Here is a 19,180-nt window from a genome sequence, read left to right as displayed (position 1 = left end):
TTTATTTTTGCTCTGATGTTTATTATTCCTTTCTTCTGAAAACTTTGGACTTACAGTGTTCTTTATTTTCTATTTTCTTGAAGTATATATTAGGTTATATTTTTGTGATCTTTTATGTCATAACATATGCATTTGGCAGAGCCTTTGATTACTGAATTCAATTTATTTACATTTGGAATGATTATAGTTATGTAAAGAGTAACTATAATATCTTATTGACCGCTTACTCATTGCTTTGTATATCAGTGTTTCTTTTTCTCTCTGTTCCTGCTTACCTTTTTAACTTGGTGATTTTCCATAGAGTTCTTCTCTGTTGTCCCTTTATTTTTCTTAAATTTACTCTAGATTTTTCTTTGTGATTACCATACAGTTTACATTAAAAAGTGTCATAGATAACAGTTTGTGTTTTGTTTTGTATTTATTTATTTATTTATTTATTTATTTTTTACTGATAGCAACTTATTTTAATTCATCCTAAAGGATCTACTATTTTACTCCCCTCTTTATATTTTTGATATGAAAAAGTAACTCAATTTATTGTTTATTTTTTATTCTGTTTATTTGTTAAAAATTACATTTTTAAAATTTTGTTAACTTTTATACTATTGTTAAATGGTTAATATACCATCCTATACAATTAATTTTCTAAATCTGGCTATATTTTTCACCTTTACTGGTGTGTTGTATATTTTCATATGTTCTCATGTCACTGATTAGCATCTTTTTACTTTGGTTTGAAGAACCCCTTTCAGCATTTTTTGTAAGGTAGATCTAGTAATCTGATCTTGATCAGCCTTTGTTCATATGTGGAAGTCTTTCTTGGCTAAAAGTTTTTAACCTTTAGCATCTATCATGGCCTGTGAGGTTTCTGCTGAGAAATCCACTTACAACCCAATGGATTTCCCTTGTAACTTAAACTATTGTTTTTCCCTGGTTGCCTTTAGTATTCTTTATATTTTATTTTATATAGCTTCACTATAATGTATCTGGAGAAAGATTTGGCATTGCTATAATAAAGTGAGCTTTTAGCTACTTGGACTTAGAATAAATGTGTTTAGACATGCTAGAGAAGTTTTCAGCTGTTTTTTAAAAATAAATTTTCAACCCCCTTTTCTTTCTTTTTTCCTTCTGGAATTCCAATTATTCTTGTGTTTGGCTATTTGAGTGAGTCTGATACATCATGCAACCATGTGCATGAGCAGGGGAGGGGCAGAGGGAGAAGTAAAGGGAGAATCCCAAGGAGGCTCTACACTGTCAGAACAAAGCTTAAAATGGGTCTTGATCCCGCAACCATAAGATCATGGCCTAAACCAAATCAAGAGTCATATGCTTAACCGACTGAGCCATCCAGATTCCCTTACTAAGGAGATTCTCCATAAGTGGGGTATTTTCAAAGTGTTATTGGCAGACTTACTACTGAAGTCCTGAGGCAAAGAGTAGGAACTATTTTCCTTTAATGCCTTTTGATATTCTTAACTGCTTTTATCTCTTTCTTCTCCCTCACCACAGTTATGAAGTTCCTTTCTTAGAAATAACGGTTCTGATGGATAAAAATGGGTTTCTCTAGCTGTAACCTACACAACTGAGGTATCCAGGCATTCACTTACCACTTTCAACCTTCTCCGTGAGCGAGGTCATCACTATTGGTGCTGGAATACTTAGTCCTGTGCATTTTTTGACCTGGGAAAGTGGGTAGCTCTGGCACATTTTTTCCCTCTCTTTTCCATCCAAACTCACCTCTGTGGGGCAGGTTTGCCAAGAGAAGAAGAGGTGAAGTATTATGGGCCTTCAGAGAAGGAGACAGTACCATGGTGATAGGTGTGTGTGTGTGTGTGTGTGTGTGTGTGTGTGTGTGTGGTTACTAAGATCTTGTCCACAGCCCTTACTAAGATCTTATTTTTGGATGCAATGGTGGGCAGGAATTCTTTATGATCCCTTGGAATAGGGTGCTGAGGTATGCTTGTTTACATATGGATGTCTAATTAGCTGTTTTTTAAAAAAAGTGGATAGAAAGGTATTATGACTTAGGATACCATGATGCTGCCATCACTCTTAAGATTCATTTTGATTTCCCTTTTGATTTTTTATTTATTCAGTAAACTGTGGTTTTATTTACACATATTTGTGAAATTTTCCATTTTACTCCTGTTACTATTTTTTAGTTTCATACCACTGTGCTCAGAAAATATACATGATATGATTTTGAAAGTCTTAAAATTAAATCTTGTTATGTGGTTTAACATATAATCTATCCTGGACAATGTTTTATGTGCACTTCAGAAGAAAATGTATGTTGTTGCTATTAGATGAAGTCTTTTGCATGTGTCTGTTTAGTTCCATTTGATCTATAATGCTATTTGGACTGTTGTTTCATCATTATATTTTTGTCTACATAATGTATTTATTATTGAAAGTAGGCTATTGATGTCACTTACAATTATATTATTGCTATATGTTTCTCACTTCAAATCTGTTAGTATTTTTTCATGTATTCAGGCACACCAATGTTCAGTGTATAGATTACTTATTATTGTTAAATCTTCTTGATGAATTAACAAATTTATTATTGTATAGTGACTGTCAAATGATTGTCAAGTGATTATATAGTGACAGTCTATCAAAATGATAGATTTGGGCTGTAATATTTTATCTGATTTAAATTTAATCTCTTCTGTTCTATTTTGACTACTATTTACCTATAATATCTTATTCTGTCCTTTAACTTTCTACTCCTGTGTACCTTTAATGCTACATTGAATCTCTTATATGCAGAATTTGTGTATGTGTTTTGTTTTGTTTTGTTTTTCCATTCAGCTACTCTGGGTCTTTAAATTACATTTAAAGTAATTAATGATATTTAAGTAGTTATTATTATCTTTTTCTCAATTTTTTTACTGTTTTTTAGTTCCATTTTTCCTTTATTTTTCTCACTGTTTTATTTTGTGATTTTTGTTTTTGGAGTGATATACCTTGCTTCCTTTCTCTTTGTCTAGATAGGTTATTTATGAGAAGAAACACAGGCATTTGAGATGGTCTTACACAAAAGGTACATTTTTGTTCCTTTCTTGCTATTTTCAATGAATTTTTGTCTTAATTGTGATAAGCACCAGATATTGTATGGAAATGAGTCACTATATGATACACCTGAAACTAATATTGTACTGTATGCTAACTAACTGGAATTTTAATAAAAAACATAAAAAAAAGAATGCTGACAACAGACCAGGTCAGTATTTATAACAAAGTGTACATTCATCCTTGAATACTTCCAGATTGATCACATGAATTAATCAACTTTATAATCTTATTTGGTATCTACAGATTTAGAGTTCACTATTTAGCAATAAGTGCGACCAAGTTATTATTAATCTTAAAAAATGAATTTTTGTCTTAAGTTTTCACAATTTTGTATATGATATTTGTTGGTTGGAAGCTATTTTAGTTTAATATGTTTCACATTTCATCAATCTGCTTGAATTTGTAGTCTTATGTCATTTGCCAAGTTGGAAAATTTTTAGTCACTATTAATTTTGTTACTTTTTCATCTCTCTGTACTTCTCCTCACCACACTTTGATAAAATAAATATATAACCCATGGTTTATGAGGATACATTCATTTACTTTTAGTTCATTTTCTTTATTTTTTAATTGGGAAATTTCCATTGCTATTTTTTAAAGTACACTTTGTGTATCTTCTACTTTGCTGTTCAGTCCATCCATGAGATTTTATGTGGTTAGTGTATTTTTTGGCTATAAGATTTACATGTTGGGTTTTTTTTCATATATTTTCTTGCTTATGCTAATAATTTCTATTTACTTGTTAAATTGTTGCTAATACATTTGTTTCAAGGGTGTTTATAATTTTTAGTGAAAATTTTATAATGGCTGTTAATAAATTTTAATTAAATAATTTTAGCATTTTGGGGGGGGTGCCAGCAAGATGGCATAGGAGTACCCTAAACTCACCCTGTCTCATGTTTACAACTAGATATCACTCACATCCAAATCAACAAACTGGAGAGTGATATGAAGACTGGCAGAACAGACCACAACTAAATATAGGGAAGAAGTTGTATGGAAAAGTTAGGAAGGACAGAAAAGGTGCTTGCTTGGAAGTGGCCCCCAGAAGGGATAGACAAAAGGGGAAAGTACCAGGGAGCCCACATACGGAAAATGAATTCCCATAATGCCTGGCCTTGAAAACCAGAAGGGCTGAGCTCCATGAGTTTGTATAACTGGTGGATCTTGCAGCCTGGAGCTTTAACAACCAACTCAGCATTGGGAAAGCTGGCAGGGCAAGTGATAACAGGGTCCCTACCCTTAAAGAGTACGAGTAGATGCAACACAGAAGCCACACTTTTTACAATGGGAGGGAAAGATATTTATACTGAATTTGGGGCATGTTGGGGTAATTCTCTGAGAACAAAGGATCTGTTCCATTTTCTTCCCTTATCCCCCAACATAAACACAGAACCACTTTCAGAGGCAAGGTTGCACTGACACTTCCTACATAGCTTTCTTGCAGTGTGTCCCACCCAGGAGTTCTCCTAAAGACCACCCACAACAAGACTACTGACCTCCGCCCTGGACTCAGCAAAAATTTTGTTATTTTTGCACATGTCGAACCAAGCTGCTGCCTCTGTGGATTGCAACCCCATGACCATTGTGTTTCTGGGGATCCTGCTTAGGACTTCTGGGTTGGTGCCAATTTTGCTAATGCTGTGTGCACATCACTCACCTGCCATCTGTCCCACCAGCCATTCTCTTTGCCCAGCTGCTGCACACACAGACACAAGTCACCATGCCAAGCCACCAGGCACACAGATGCACTGCTCAATAACTATATGCACAGACACCATGTGCCCCTGGCCACCATACTACTGGGAATCAACCTAGGACTAGTGGCTCTGCAGATATTACTAATGGTGCATGTGTGCCCTGTCTAGCTGGCTAGTGCACAGAAGCCAACAGCCCCTAGCCCTTGATTGTGATGCAGGCAGAGCCCCAGGCCACCACCATATTTCAGGAGAGCCAGCCCAGGACTAGCAGCTCAAGGCAAAGTTTGGTAATGCTGTGCATATACCCTGTTCAGCCTCTGCCCACAGTGTTTCACACCCCCTACCACCACCACTACCCTTTTGTTCGGTGCCCCCTTTGGCCACCCAGCTGTGGGGGATCCAGTTTAGGATTAACATCACAGTGCAAATTTTACTAACAGCATCTTATGCAGTCATACTCCTTCAGAATTGCTCTGCCTGGATCTCATTAAGATCACAGAGAGCAAGCACAGCCACAGCAGGCAAAGACTCTGTTGCAGATGTCTGTGCTGAATAAAAGACACAATAGCAAAAAATAAAAAACACACATAGGAGTCTCCCCTGAAGTGTCAGATTCTAATGAACGCACGATAATGCACTACAGAACACTACAGGACCTCTTCTTCATAAAAATTACTTTCAAAAGCAGATAATGCAGCTAATTTTCCTAGTACACAGAAACACACACACAGAGGTAGACAAAAGGAAGGGACAGAGAAATATGTCCCAAATAAAAGAACAGAACAAAATCACAGTAGGAGATCTGAAATGAAAAAAATAAATAAGTAATATAACTGATACAGAATTTAAAGTAACAATCATAAAACATATTCATATGACTTCAGAAAATGATGGAAATAGCAGTGAGAACCTTGACAAAGAGTTAAAAAAATAAAAATTTGAGATTAAGAGCTCAATAAATGATTAAAGTACAACAGATTGAATAAATAGTAGGATATAGGAAGGAGAGGAATATATCAAGGGCCTGAAGAATAGAGTAATGGGAAACAAACTGAATACGTGAGAGAAAAACAAATACTGCATAATGAGATTAACCTCAGAGAAATCAGTGATTTGATCAAGCGTAATAATATTTTCATTATAAGGATTCAAGAAGGAAGGGAGAGACAAAATGTGTGTGTGTTGGGGGGGGGGCAAAAGGGGGAAGACAGAAAATGTATTTGAAGAAATAATGGATGAAAACGTCCTGAATGTGGGGAAGGAAATAGATATCCAGATTCAAGAGGTTCAGAGATCCTCTAACAAATTTAATCCAATGAGGTCCACACCAAGACACATAGCAATTAAAATGGCAAAAAAAGTAATAAAAAATGTTAAAGGCTGAAAGAGAAAATAAGAAAATTACATACAAAGGAAACCTCATAAGGCTATCAGTTGATTTTTCAGCAGAAACTTTTCAGGTCAGAAGGGAGTGGCATGGTGTATTCAAAGTTATAAAAGGGAAAAATCTCCATCCAAAAATAATATACACAGCAAGGCTATATGTAACAATAGAAGCAAAGATAAAGAATTTATCTGAAAAACAATTTAAAACAATTCATGACCATTAAACTAACCCTATAAGAAATGTTAATGAGGAATCTGTGAGTGGAAAAAAATAACTAAGAATAAGAAAAATAGGAAAGACAAAATAAAAATATAAAAAATGACACGAAATATCTGAAACATGGAAGGGAGAAGAGTAAAGAATGAGCTCAAAAATAAGGGACCATCAGCTTCATATAGACTACTCTATGCAGAAGATGTTATATATAAACTGAATGGTAATTATAAACCAAAAAATAGTAATAGATATGGAAAACATAAAGAGCATTAATCCAAGTATATCATGGAAGAAAATAGGCAAACCATGAAAGAGAGAAAAAGAAGAAAGGTTCAGAGAAAAACAAAATAAATAAAACCTTACAAAACAAATAAAACATTGCAGTGAATACATATCTATCAATAATTGCTTTAAATGCAAATGAACAAAATAGTCAAAAGAAATAGGTAATAAAGTGGATAAAAATAGAATATTCATCTATACACTACCTATAAGAGATTCATTTAAGACCTAAAGACAACTACAGATTGAGAGTGAGGGGATAGAAAATATTTATCATATAATTGGATGTCAAAAGGAAGTTGAAGTAATAATATCTCTATCAGACAAAACAATGCACTTTAAAACAGAGTTCTCAGCAAGACAAAGGACACCATATAATTATAGGAGGGACAATTTGACAAGATGATATAACAAATGTAAATATATATACACCCACATGGGAACATCCAAATACATAAAACAGTTAATAGCAAACATAAAAGAACTAATTGATAGTAACACAATAATAGTTGAGGACTTTAACACTCTACTTACATTGATGGAGAGATCATCCAAACAGACAATAAAAGAAGGAAACAGTAGATTGAATGACACACTAGACCAAATGGATTGAACACAAATATTCATAACATTCCATGCTAAAATACTGGAATACACATTCCTTTCAAGTGCACATAAAACATTCTCCAAAATAGATCGCACATTAGGCCACTAAACAAGTCTCAACAAATTCAAAAACATTGAAGCAATTTCATGCATTTTTATGAACACAACAGTATGAAATCATAAATCAACCACCAGATAAATCTGTAAAGAACACAAAAACATGGAGGTTAAATAACATGTATTGCTAAAAAATGAATGGATAAGCCAAGAAATAATAATAATAATGATAATAATTGTAATAATCGAAAAGTACATAGCAACAAACACAAATGAAAACATTATGGTCCAAAAGCTTTGGGATGCAGCAAAAGCCATTCTAAGAAGGAAGTTTATAGCAAGTCAGGCCTATATCAAGAAGCAATAAAAAACTCAAGTAAGCAATCAAAACTCACACCTAAAGGAGGTATAAAAAGAACAATAAACAAAGTCCAAAATCAGTAGAAGGCAGAAATACTAAATCTTAGAGCAGAAAAAGAAAATAACATAGAAACGAAAACAAAAACCATAAAACAAAAATAAAACATATCAAGGAAACCCGGATCTTGTTCATTGAAAAGATGAACAAAATTGATAAATCTCTAACCAGACTCATCAAAAGGATGTATGTATAGAGAGAAGACTGAAATTAAAGAAAAAAAATCACCAGGGAAAGCATAACCAACACCACAAAAATACAATGAAATGTATGATAAGAGGTTATGAAAATGTCTAAGCCAAAAAATTAGAATAAATGCATAAACTCTTAGAAGGATGTAACCTATCACAACTAAAGTATAAATAAATAGAAAATTTGAACAAACGAATTACCAGCACTGAAATTGAATCAGTAATCAAAACATTCTCAACAAACAAAACCTACGACCAGATATCTTCACAGGGAATTTTCACCAAACATTTAAGGACGAATTAGTAGCTGTTCTACTTAAACTATTCTACAAAATATTAGAAAGAAATCTTAAAAATTCATTGTATGAGATATCACTCTGACACCAAAGCCAGATAAATATACCACAAAAAAGGAGAAATACAGGTTAATAGACCTGATGAACATAGGTCCATAAAACATCAACATAATATTAGCAAGCCAAATTCAACAATACATTAAAAAAATAATTCACAGGACACGCTATGCTGGCAGCATGGAGACTGCTTAGGATTTTCTCTTTCCTCCTTTCCCTCTTCCTTTCCCCAACTCACTCTCTCTCTCTTTCAAAATACATAAATAAACTTAAGGAAACAAAGTCATTCACCACAAACAAGTGGGATTTATTCCTGAGTTACAAGTATGGTTCAATATTCACAAATCCATAAACATGATACATCACGTCAATAAGAGGAAGGATGAAAATCATAAGACCATCTCAATAGATTTAGAAAAAGCACTTGACTCGGGGCACCTGGGTGGCTCAGTTGTGCATTAGACTCTGGCTCAGGTCATGATCTCACAGCTCATGGGTTTGAGCCCCGTGTCGGGCTCTGTGCTCAGAGCCTGGAGACTTCTTTGGATTCTGTGTCTCCCTCTCTCTCTGTCCCTCCCCCACTTGTGCTGTCTCTCTCTCAAAAATAAATAAATATTAAAAAGTTTAAGAAAAAAAGGAAAAAGCACTTGACAAAATACAACACCCATTCATGGTAAAAGCCCTCACAAAATACGTTCAGAAAGATCATTTATCAACATAATAAAAGTCCTATATGAAAAACCCACAGTGAGCATCATACTCATGAGGAATAACTGAGAGCTTTAACCCTAAAGTTCTCATGACAAGGATATCCGCTCTCAGCACTTTTATTCAACATTGTACTGGAAGTGCTAGTCACACCAATAAAAAAAAGAGTGGCATCCCAATTGGTAAAAATCAAGTAAAACTTTCAAAAAATAAAGAAAAGGAAATAAAACTCACTCATTTGCATGTTACATGGTGCCATATGTGTGTGTGTGTGTGTGTGTGTCACCCTAAAGACTGTATAAAAAACTACTAGAACTGATAAATGAATTAAGTAATGTTGCAGGATACAAGATCAATGTTCAGAAATCTGTTGCATTCTATACTCTAATAATGAAGCTGCAGAAAGAGAAATTTAAAAAGAATTTCATTTATAATTATAAGATACCTATGAATAAACTTAAACAAAGAGGTGAAAAATCTGTACTCAAAAGCTATAAGACATTAGTGAAAGAAATAAAAGATGACACAAGGGAATGCTCATGGATTGGGAGAACAAATATCATTAAAATGTATATACTACCCAAAACAATCTACACATTTTATTTAATCCTTATCAAAATACTAACAGAATTTTTCACAGAACTAGAACAGAGAATTCTAAAATTTATTTGGAACCACAATAGACCCTGAATAGCCAAAGGAGCATTGAAGAAGAAGAGCAAAACTGGAGGTATCACAATTCTTGAATTCAATTTATATTATAGTTGTAGTAATCAAAACAGTGAGGTACTGACACAAAAATGGTCTCATAGATCAATGGAACAGGATAGGAAACCCGGAAATATAGCCACAACTTTATTTTAAAATAATCTGTAACAAACCAGGAAATAATTTTCAATGGTAAAAGGACAATCTGTTCAACAACTGGTATGGGGAAAATTGGTCAGCTACATATGAAACAATGTAAATGGACTACTTCTTACACCATATACAAAAGTAAACTCAAAATGGATTAATGACCTAAGTGTGAGACCTGAAAGTATAAAAATCTTAAAAGAGAACACAGACAGTAATTTCTCACAGACATATTTCTAGATATGTCCCTTGAGACAAGATAAATAAGAACAAAAATAAACTATGGACTATGAAAAATTAAAAAACAAAACAAAACAAAACAACAAACTTCAGAACAGCAAAGTAAAAATGAACAACAAAAAAAGCAACGTACTGAATGGAAGAAGACATGTGCAAATGATATACCTGATAAAAAGGTTGGAATCCAAAATATGTAAAGAACTGTTACAAATCAAAACCCCACAAAACAATCCAATTAAAAATAGGCAGAAAAATGAACAGATATTTCTCCAAGGAAGACAGCTAGGTGACCAACAGGCCCATGTAAAGATGCTCACAGTACTCATCAACAGGGAAATGCAAATCAAAACTACAATGTGATTTCACTTCAAACCTGTAATAATCTAATATTATTAGATTCAGCAGTAGAATTCAGTGATTCATCAATGACATATAACACATATTTAACATTTCATTTGCTGTTCTTTTGTGTATTTTTATATTTTTTGTAAAGATATTTAACTCATTGATTTTGAATAAAATTTAAATTATATATATATACATACATATATATATATTATAATTATATATATATATATATGCCCCAGTCAAGTGCTTTTCCTAAATCTATTGAGATGGTCTCTCTCTCTCTCTCTCTCTCTCTCTATATATATATATATATACACATACATACATACACACACACACAAATTTGAACCAAAAATATATATTTGTAAATACAATATATGGGTGTCTGGTGGCTCAGTAGGCTAGGTGTCTGAGTTCACTTCAGCTCAGTTCATAATCTCATGGACTGTGTGCTCACGTTCTGCATCATGCTTTGTGCTGATACTGCGGAGCCTGCTTGGGATTCTCTCTCTCCCTCTCTCTCTGTCTTTCACCCACTTGATCTCTCTCTCTCAAAGTAAATTAAAAAGAAATATAATATATCATCATAATAAATATATATAACATATAATTTAGTATACAAATATATTTATAATATATATTATATATATATACACCCACACACATGTTCACAACTGCTGTCAATACCCATCACCCATTTAACACTGCAAACCTTGCCTCCAGAAACTCTTAGCTTGTTCTCTATAGTTAAGAGTCTGTTTCATGACTTGCTTCTAAAATAAACAAACAAACAAACAAACAAACAAACAATCAACAGATATGGATTTCTACTTCTGGTATCTAAAAACAAGTTAGAGAATTGTTATTCCTTCTTAAATTTATTTATTTACATTCAAGTTTCTTGACATACAGTGTAGTATTGGTTTCAGCATTAAAACCCAGTGATTCATCACTTACATATAAAACTTGGTGCTCATCCCCAAAAGCACCCTCCTTAATGACCATCACCCATTTAGCCCATCCCCTCACATCCCCTCCAGCAATGCCCAGTTTGTTCTCTGTATTTAAAAGTCTCTTATGGTTTGCCTCCCCTTTGTTTTTATCTTATTTTTCCTTCACTTCCCTTATGTTTATCTGTTGAGTTTCTTAAATTCCACATGTGAGTGAAATCATATGTTTGTCTTTCTCTGACTGACTTATTTCACTTATAATACTACACTCTAATTCTATCCACTTTGTTGAAGATGTCAGGATTTCATTCTTTTATCACCAAGTAATATTCCATTGTATATGTATACCAACATTTTCTTCATCCATTTATCAGATGATGAACATTTGGACTCTTTCCATAATTTGACTATCGTTGATAGCACTGCTATAAACATTGGCATGCATGTGCCATTTCAAATAAGCATTTTTGTATCCTTTGGATAAATACGTAGTAGTGCAATTGCTGGGTGGTAGCATAGTTCTGTATTTAAGTTTTTCAGGCACCTCCAGACTGTTTTCCCGAGAAGTTGCACCAGTTTGCATCCCCACCAACAGTGCAAAAGTTTTCCCTTTTCTCCACATCCTCAGCAACATCTGTGTTGGAGGTGGTATTTCAGTGTGGTTTTGATTTTTATTTCCCTGATGATGAGTCACATTGAATGTTTTTTCATGTGTCTGTTAGCCATCTGGATGTCTTCTTTAGAAAAGTGTCTATGTTTTTTTGCCCATTTCTTCACTGGATTATTTGGGTTCTTTTTTTGGGTGTTGAGTTTTATCAATTCTTTATAGATTTGGGATATTAACCCTTTATCCAATATGTCATATGCAAATATCTTCTCCCATTCTGTAAGTTGCCTTTAGTTTTATTGTTTCCCTTGCTGTGCAGAAGCTTTTTATCTTGATGAGGTCCCAATAGTTCATTTTGCTTTTAATTCCATTGCTTCCAGAGATGTGTCTAGTAAGAAGTTGCTGCAGCAGAGGTAAAAGAGGTTGCTGCCTGAGTTCTCCTGTAGGATTTTGATGGTTTCCTGTCTCACATTTAGATCTTCCATCCATTTGAATTTATTTTTGTGTATGGTGTAAGAAAGTGGTCTAGTTTCATTCTTCTGCATGTCACTGTCCAGTTTCCCCAGCGCCATTTGTTGAAGAAACTTTCTTTTTTCCATTGGATATTCTTTCCCTTTTTGTCCCAGATTAGCAGGTCATACATCTGTGGGTCCATTTCTGGGTTCTACATTCTGTTGCATTGATCTATGTACCTGTATTTGTGCCAGTACCATATTGTCTTGATGATTGTAGATTTGTAATACAGTGTGAAGTCCAGAATAAAGTTGCCTCTAACTTTGGTTTTCCTTTTCAACATTATTTGACTATGCGGGGTCTTTTATGGTTCCATACAAAATTTAGGATTGTTCGTTAGATCTGTGAAGAATACTGGTGTTGGGAGGAGCCAAGATGGCAGAACAGCATGGAAGATTTTTATGTGTCTCACGTCCATGAAATACAGCCAGACCAACACTAAACCATCCTGCACACCTAAAAAACTGATCTGAAGATTAACACAACAATCTGCACAACATGAACCACAGAACTCAGCAAGTACACAGCACAGAGAAGTGAACTGGGGGTATGAGAAGCTGTGGAGGGCAGGGAGCTGATTTTGTATGCAGGGAGAGGATGGATATGGGGACAGAGTATGGTAAAACACCCCCCTCTCAAAAGCAGCTGGAGAGAAAGTGGAAAAGTGGAAACAGCTGCAGGGACGGAACTAAAAAGGGAGAAAGGAGAGGGATTAAATTCCATTAAGACTCTATAAACAGGAGGAGTACAGAGTCTAAAACTCCACAGCTCAATACCTGGTGGTGCTCTAGTGGGAAGGGTGAATCCCCGGGAGAATAGCGGAGTCCAGAGGTCTTAGGGCCACATGGGGAGAGCTGGTTCCCCTGCTGGGAGGACACTGGTAGAGGCTGTGTGGGTCCCACAAAGGCAAGGCCTAGTGGACCCAGGAGAACAACCACATTTGCTGGTGCTGGAACAAGGTCATTAAGGGTGAAGTCTGGTGCCAGATGTGTGCTGTTATTTTCCATAATCCTTGAAACGCTTCTGCTACACTATCTTGCAAAGTTTTTCTAGGACGGACTGGCACCTGAATGCAGTCTCTGGGCATTGGCAGCAGCACAGTCCAGCAAACATTCCTGGGTGTAGCCAGCACCCAGCCATTGCTGGGTCAAAGCTTCAGTCCCTCAGAAGTAAGGGGTAGGGAAAAACAGCCACATCTGAGACAAAACTGAGGATGGAGGTGCTGCCTGGAGTGTGGTCATGGACTGTGTAAAAGCAGGGAGTGGACAGAAGCCAAAGACAAAGGACGGGTGCTTGATTACTCATCAGGGAGAAGAGAGTTCGGATACTAGAGACTGGGGAGATGGGGACGCCATTTTCAGCACTCCGGAATATTTCATCCTAAAGGAACGTAATATACATACTTCTCCAGTGCACATGGAACGTTCTCTAGAATAGACCACATAATAGGACACAAATCAGCCCTCAACAAGTACAAAAAGCCTGAGACAAAACAATGCATATTTTAGGAGCACAACACTATGAACTCAATATCAACCACAAGAAAAAAAAATTGGACAGTTAACAAATACTTGGAGACTACAGAACATTCTACTATAGAATGAATGGCCAAACAATAAATTTAAGAGGAAATTAAAAACCTCATGGAAGCCAATAACAATGGCAACACCACAACCCCAAACCTCAGGGATTCAGCAAAGGTGGTGAAAGGAGGGAAGTATATAGCAATCCAGGCCTTGCTAAAGAAGGAAGAAAGATCTTAGATGCACAACTTAACCTTACGCCTTTAAGAGCTGGAAAAAGTACAGCAAATGATACCCAAAAGCAGCAGAAGAGAGGAAGGAATAAAAATTAGAGCAGAAATTAATGCTATAAAAAAAAAAACAGAACAGATCCATGAAACCAGATGTGATTCTTTGAAAGAATTAACAAAATTGACAAACCACTAGCCAGTTTGATCAAAAAGAAAAAGGAAAGGACCCAAATAAATAAAATCAAGAATGAAAGAGGAAGTGATCACAACCAACACAGCAGAAATAAAAACAATACTAAGAGAATATTATGAGGAATTATATGCCAATAAAATGGGCAATCTGGAAGAAATGGACAAATTCCTAGAAACATACACAGTACTAAAACTGAAACAGGAAGAAATAGAAAATTTGAACAGACCCATAACCAGTAAGGAAATCGAATTAGTAATCAAAAATCTTCCAAAAAACAAGAGTCCAAGACCAGATGACTTTATAGGGGAATTCTACTAAACATTTAAGGAGGAGTTAACACCTATTTTCTTGAATCTGTTCTACAAAATAGAAAAGGAAGGAAAACTTCTAAACTCTTTCCATGAAACCAGCATTACCCTGATCCCCAAACCAGAAAGAGACCCCACTCAAAAGGAGAACTATAGACCAATGTTCCTGATGAACATGGATGCAAAAATCCTCAACAAGATATTAGCCAACAGGATCCAACAATACATTAAGAAAATTATTCACCACGACCAACTGGGATTTATATCTGCGATGCAGGGCTGGTTCAATATCCACAAAACAATTAACCTGTTTCATCACATCAATACAAGAAAGGACAAGAACCATATGATCCTCTCAATAGACGCAGAGAAACCATTTGACAAAATACAACATCCTTTCTTGATAGAAACCCTCAAGAAAGTAGGGATAGAAGGAGCCTACCTCGAGATCATAAAAGCCGTATATGAAGAACCCAATGCTAATATCATCCTCAATGGGGAAAAACTGAGAACTTTCCCCCTAAGGTCAGGAAGAAGACAGGGATGTCCACTGTCACCACTGTTATTCAACATTGTGTTGGAAGTCGTAGCCTCTACAATCAGACAACACAAAGAAATAAATGGAATCCAAATCATCCAGGAGGTGGTCAAACTTTCGCTCTTTGCATATGACATGATACTCTACATGGAAAACCCAAAATATTCCACCAAAAAACTGCTAGAATTGATTCATGAATTCAGCAAAGTTGCAGGATATAAAATCAATGCACAGAAATCGGTTGCATTCCTATAAACCAACAATAAAGTGACAGAAAGAGAAATCAAGGAATTGATCTCATTTAAAGTTGCACACACACACAAAAAACATAAAATACCTAGGAATAAACCTAACCAAAGAGGTGAAAAATCTATACACTGAAAACTATAGAAAGCTTATGAAAGAAATTGAGGACACAAACAAATGGAAAATGATCCCATGCTCCTTGGTAGAAAGAACAAATTTTGTTAAAATGTCGATACCAAAGCAATCTACATATTCAATGCAATCCCTATCAAAATAACACCAGCATTCTTCACACAGAGCTAGAAAAAATAATTCTAAAATTTGTATGGAAACAGAAAAGACCCCAAATAGCCAAAGCAATCTTGAAAAAGAAAACCAAAGCAGGAGACATCACAATCCCAGACTTCAAGCTATACTACAAAGCTGTAATCATCAAGACAGTATGGTACCAGCAGAACAGACACTCAGATCAATGGAACAGAATAGAGAACCCAGAAACGCATCCACAAACGTATGACCAACTAATCTTTGACAAAGCAGGAAAGAATATCCAATGAAATAAAGACAGTCTCTTTAGCTAGTGGTGCTGGGAAAACAGGACAGTGACATGCAGACGAATGAACATGGACCACTTTCTTATGCCAAACACAAAAATAAACTCAAAATGGATGAAAGACTAAATGTAAGACAGGAAGCCATCAAAATCATCGAGGAGAAGACAAGCAAAAACCTCTTTGATCTTGGCCGCAGCAACCTCTCACTCAACATGTCTCTGGAGGCAAGGGAAACAAAAGCAAAATGAACTATTGAGACCTCATCAAAATAAAAAGCCTCCGTGTTTTGAAACCTCCGTGTTTGAAAACCTATGCGGAGCCTACCCTGAAAGTATCTTACACTGCACTCTGGCAAAGACTTTGGGGAAGCCGTCCTTCCACTGACATTTTATTTCACTATGTTACATGTGGTTGCAAACCGTGTGGCGCCTACAGCAAAAGTGCCATATACTCAATTCTGTGAAACAACACTGTGGGGAAACGGGTTCAACGAACACCTGGTTTCACTAAGTTAGAAGTGTTTGAGAAACCCGTCGGGCCCTCTGTCAAACTGCACATTGCAGAAGCCATCTTTTTAAAAAAAAATTTTTTTTTCAACGTTTTTATTTATTTTTGGGACAGAGAGAGACAGAGCATGAATGGGGGAGGGGCAGAGAGAGAGGGAGACACAGAATCGGAAACAGGCTCCAGGCTCTGAGCCATCAGCCCAGAGCCCGACGCGGGGCTCGAACTCACGGACCGTGAGATCGTGACCTGGCTGAAGTCGGACGCTTAACCGACTGCGCCACCCAGGCGCCCCATGCAGAAGCCATCTTTTAGCTAACATCTTACATCTCTAAAGTATGGATGGCACGTATGTTATATATATTGTTTGTGTCTGTGTATGTTATTTGTGTGGTGAATGTGGTGTGTATATGGTGTGTCAGTGTTTTGTAGGCGCTGTATGTGTCCTTCTGTGTTGTCTTCAAGTGTCCTATATGTGTTGGGATTGTAGTGTATCAGCTATGTATGCACCGCATAGAACATATGTGTGTGTATGGTCTTTCTATGGCATGTGTGTTTTGTATGTGGTGCACGTGTGGTTTTGTGGTGTGGCACATGGGTGGCATTTGGGCAGTATAAGTGTGGTGTGTGTGGTGTGCGTGGTGTCTGTATTTCATAGATGTATGGATTCTCATGGTGTGTGTATTGTAGATGTGGTGTCTGTGTAGTATAAGTGCGTTGTGTGTGGTATATGTTTGGCATGTATGTGGTATATATATGGAGTGTGTTTGTGTGCTATATGTGTGTACGGTGTGTATATGTGTGGTACGTGTATTAGGTGTAGTAAGTGGTGTGTGGAAGATACCTGTGTGATGTGTAAGTGGTTTGGTGTGTATGTGGTGACTGGGTGAGGTGTTTGTGTGGTATTCACGTGTCATGCGAGGTATGTTTGTACTCTGTTGTGTGTTCGGTGTAGGAGTGATGTGGATTGTGTGGCATATGTGTCACATTTGTGTCTCTATGTGCAATGTGTGTCGTGTCCTTGTAGTCGATGTGTAGAGGAAGGAGCATCTGTCTTCCGTATAAGTGACGTAGGTTTGGGGTGTGGGGTGTGTATGTGGAGGGTGTATGCGTGGTATATAAGCAGTGGTTTGTTTGGAAACTGTGTGCTGTATATGTATTGAGTGTGGTAATACTGTGCGAGGGTGATAACTGCGGGTGTGTGGGGCATGTGTGATGTGTGTTGGATATGTTTGTGGCATATGCATGGTGAGTGTGTGGTGAGCATGTGGTGTGTATGATGTATGCATGTGTAGACGGTGTATGTGTCATGCAGGTGTGTATGTCATAGGAAGGTGGCCAATGCAGCATGCCAGGTGTGTGGAATGTGCAGGGTGTGCGTGTTTGTGTGTTATAAGTGTCTTGAGTGTATTGCACAGGTGGCCGTGTGTGGTGTGTTTTCCTTAAATGTTTTGGGTCTGTGTGTTGTGTGTTTGGGTACTGTGGTATGTGTGATATATGTGTGGGTTTCCGTGTAATTCGTGTGTTGTGCAGTTGCACGTTAGTTGAAAGTGCAGTTTGACAGAGTTGAGTATATGGCACTTTCCACATAGTCCCCGCCTAGGTTTTCAAACACTTCTAACTCAGTGAAACAAGATGTTAGTTACACGATGGTTTCCCCACAGTGTTATTTCACAGAGTTGAGTGTATGGCACGTTTGTCATCGTTCCCAGCAGTTTTTCTAATGCTTCTGACATGGAGAAACAAGATGTTAGTTGAAAGACGGTTTCCCCAAAATGCCGTTTTGACAGAGTTGAATATATGGCACTTTCTGCACAGTCCCTGAATAATTTTTCAAACCCTTCTAACTTAGTGAAACTGGATGTTAGTTCAAAGGATGCTTTCCCACCGTGTTGGTTCCCAGAGATGAGTATATGGCAGTGACCTTGGAGGCCCTGCATAGGTTCTCAAAACTTCCAACTTGGTGAAACATGTTAGTTGAAAGATGCTTTCTCCACAGGAGTCTTTTGCGATGGCTGGTATATGTGACTTTCCACATCATTTCCTGCATAGGTTGTCAAACTCTTCTCACGTAGTGAAACGACAGGCTAGTTACAAGATATTTTCCCCACAGTGTTGTATCACAGGGTTGAGTATATGGCACTTACCCTGTAGGTCCCGCGTAGGTTTTCAAACAGTTCTCACTGAGCGAAACCACATATTAGGTGAAAGCTGGTTTCTCTACAGTGTTGTTTCGCAGGATTGGGTATACGGCCCTTTCTGCATAGGCCCACGTAAGTTTTTCAAACACTTTTAACTTAGAGAAGCCAGATGTGAGTTGAAAGATGGTTTCTCCACAGTATGTTTTCTCTGAATCGAGAATTCTGAGAAATTCGAGAATGCTATTGAAGACGAATCTTCGTTCCCAGAAGTTTTTCAAACATTTCTAACATGGTGAAATAAGAAGATAGTGGAAAGGTGGTTTCCCCAAAAGCTGCTTGACAGAGTGGAGTGTATGACCCTTTCTGCCTAAGCCCCCACAGGTTTCCCAACACTTCTTAGTGAAACAAGATGTGAGTGGAAAGATGGTTTCCCC

The sequence above is a fragment of the Herpailurus yagouaroundi genome, unplaced genomic scaffold (assembly GCF_014898765.1).
Source record: "Herpailurus yagouaroundi ecotype Mexico unplaced genomic scaffold, PumYag 566, whole genome shotgun sequence".
In the NCBI taxonomy this organism is placed as follows: Eukaryota; Metazoa; Chordata; class Mammalia; order Carnivora; family Felidae; genus Herpailurus; species Herpailurus yagouaroundi.
The sequence above is the reverse complement of the archived record's forward strand: the minus strand, read 5'-3'. Positions refer to the sequence as shown.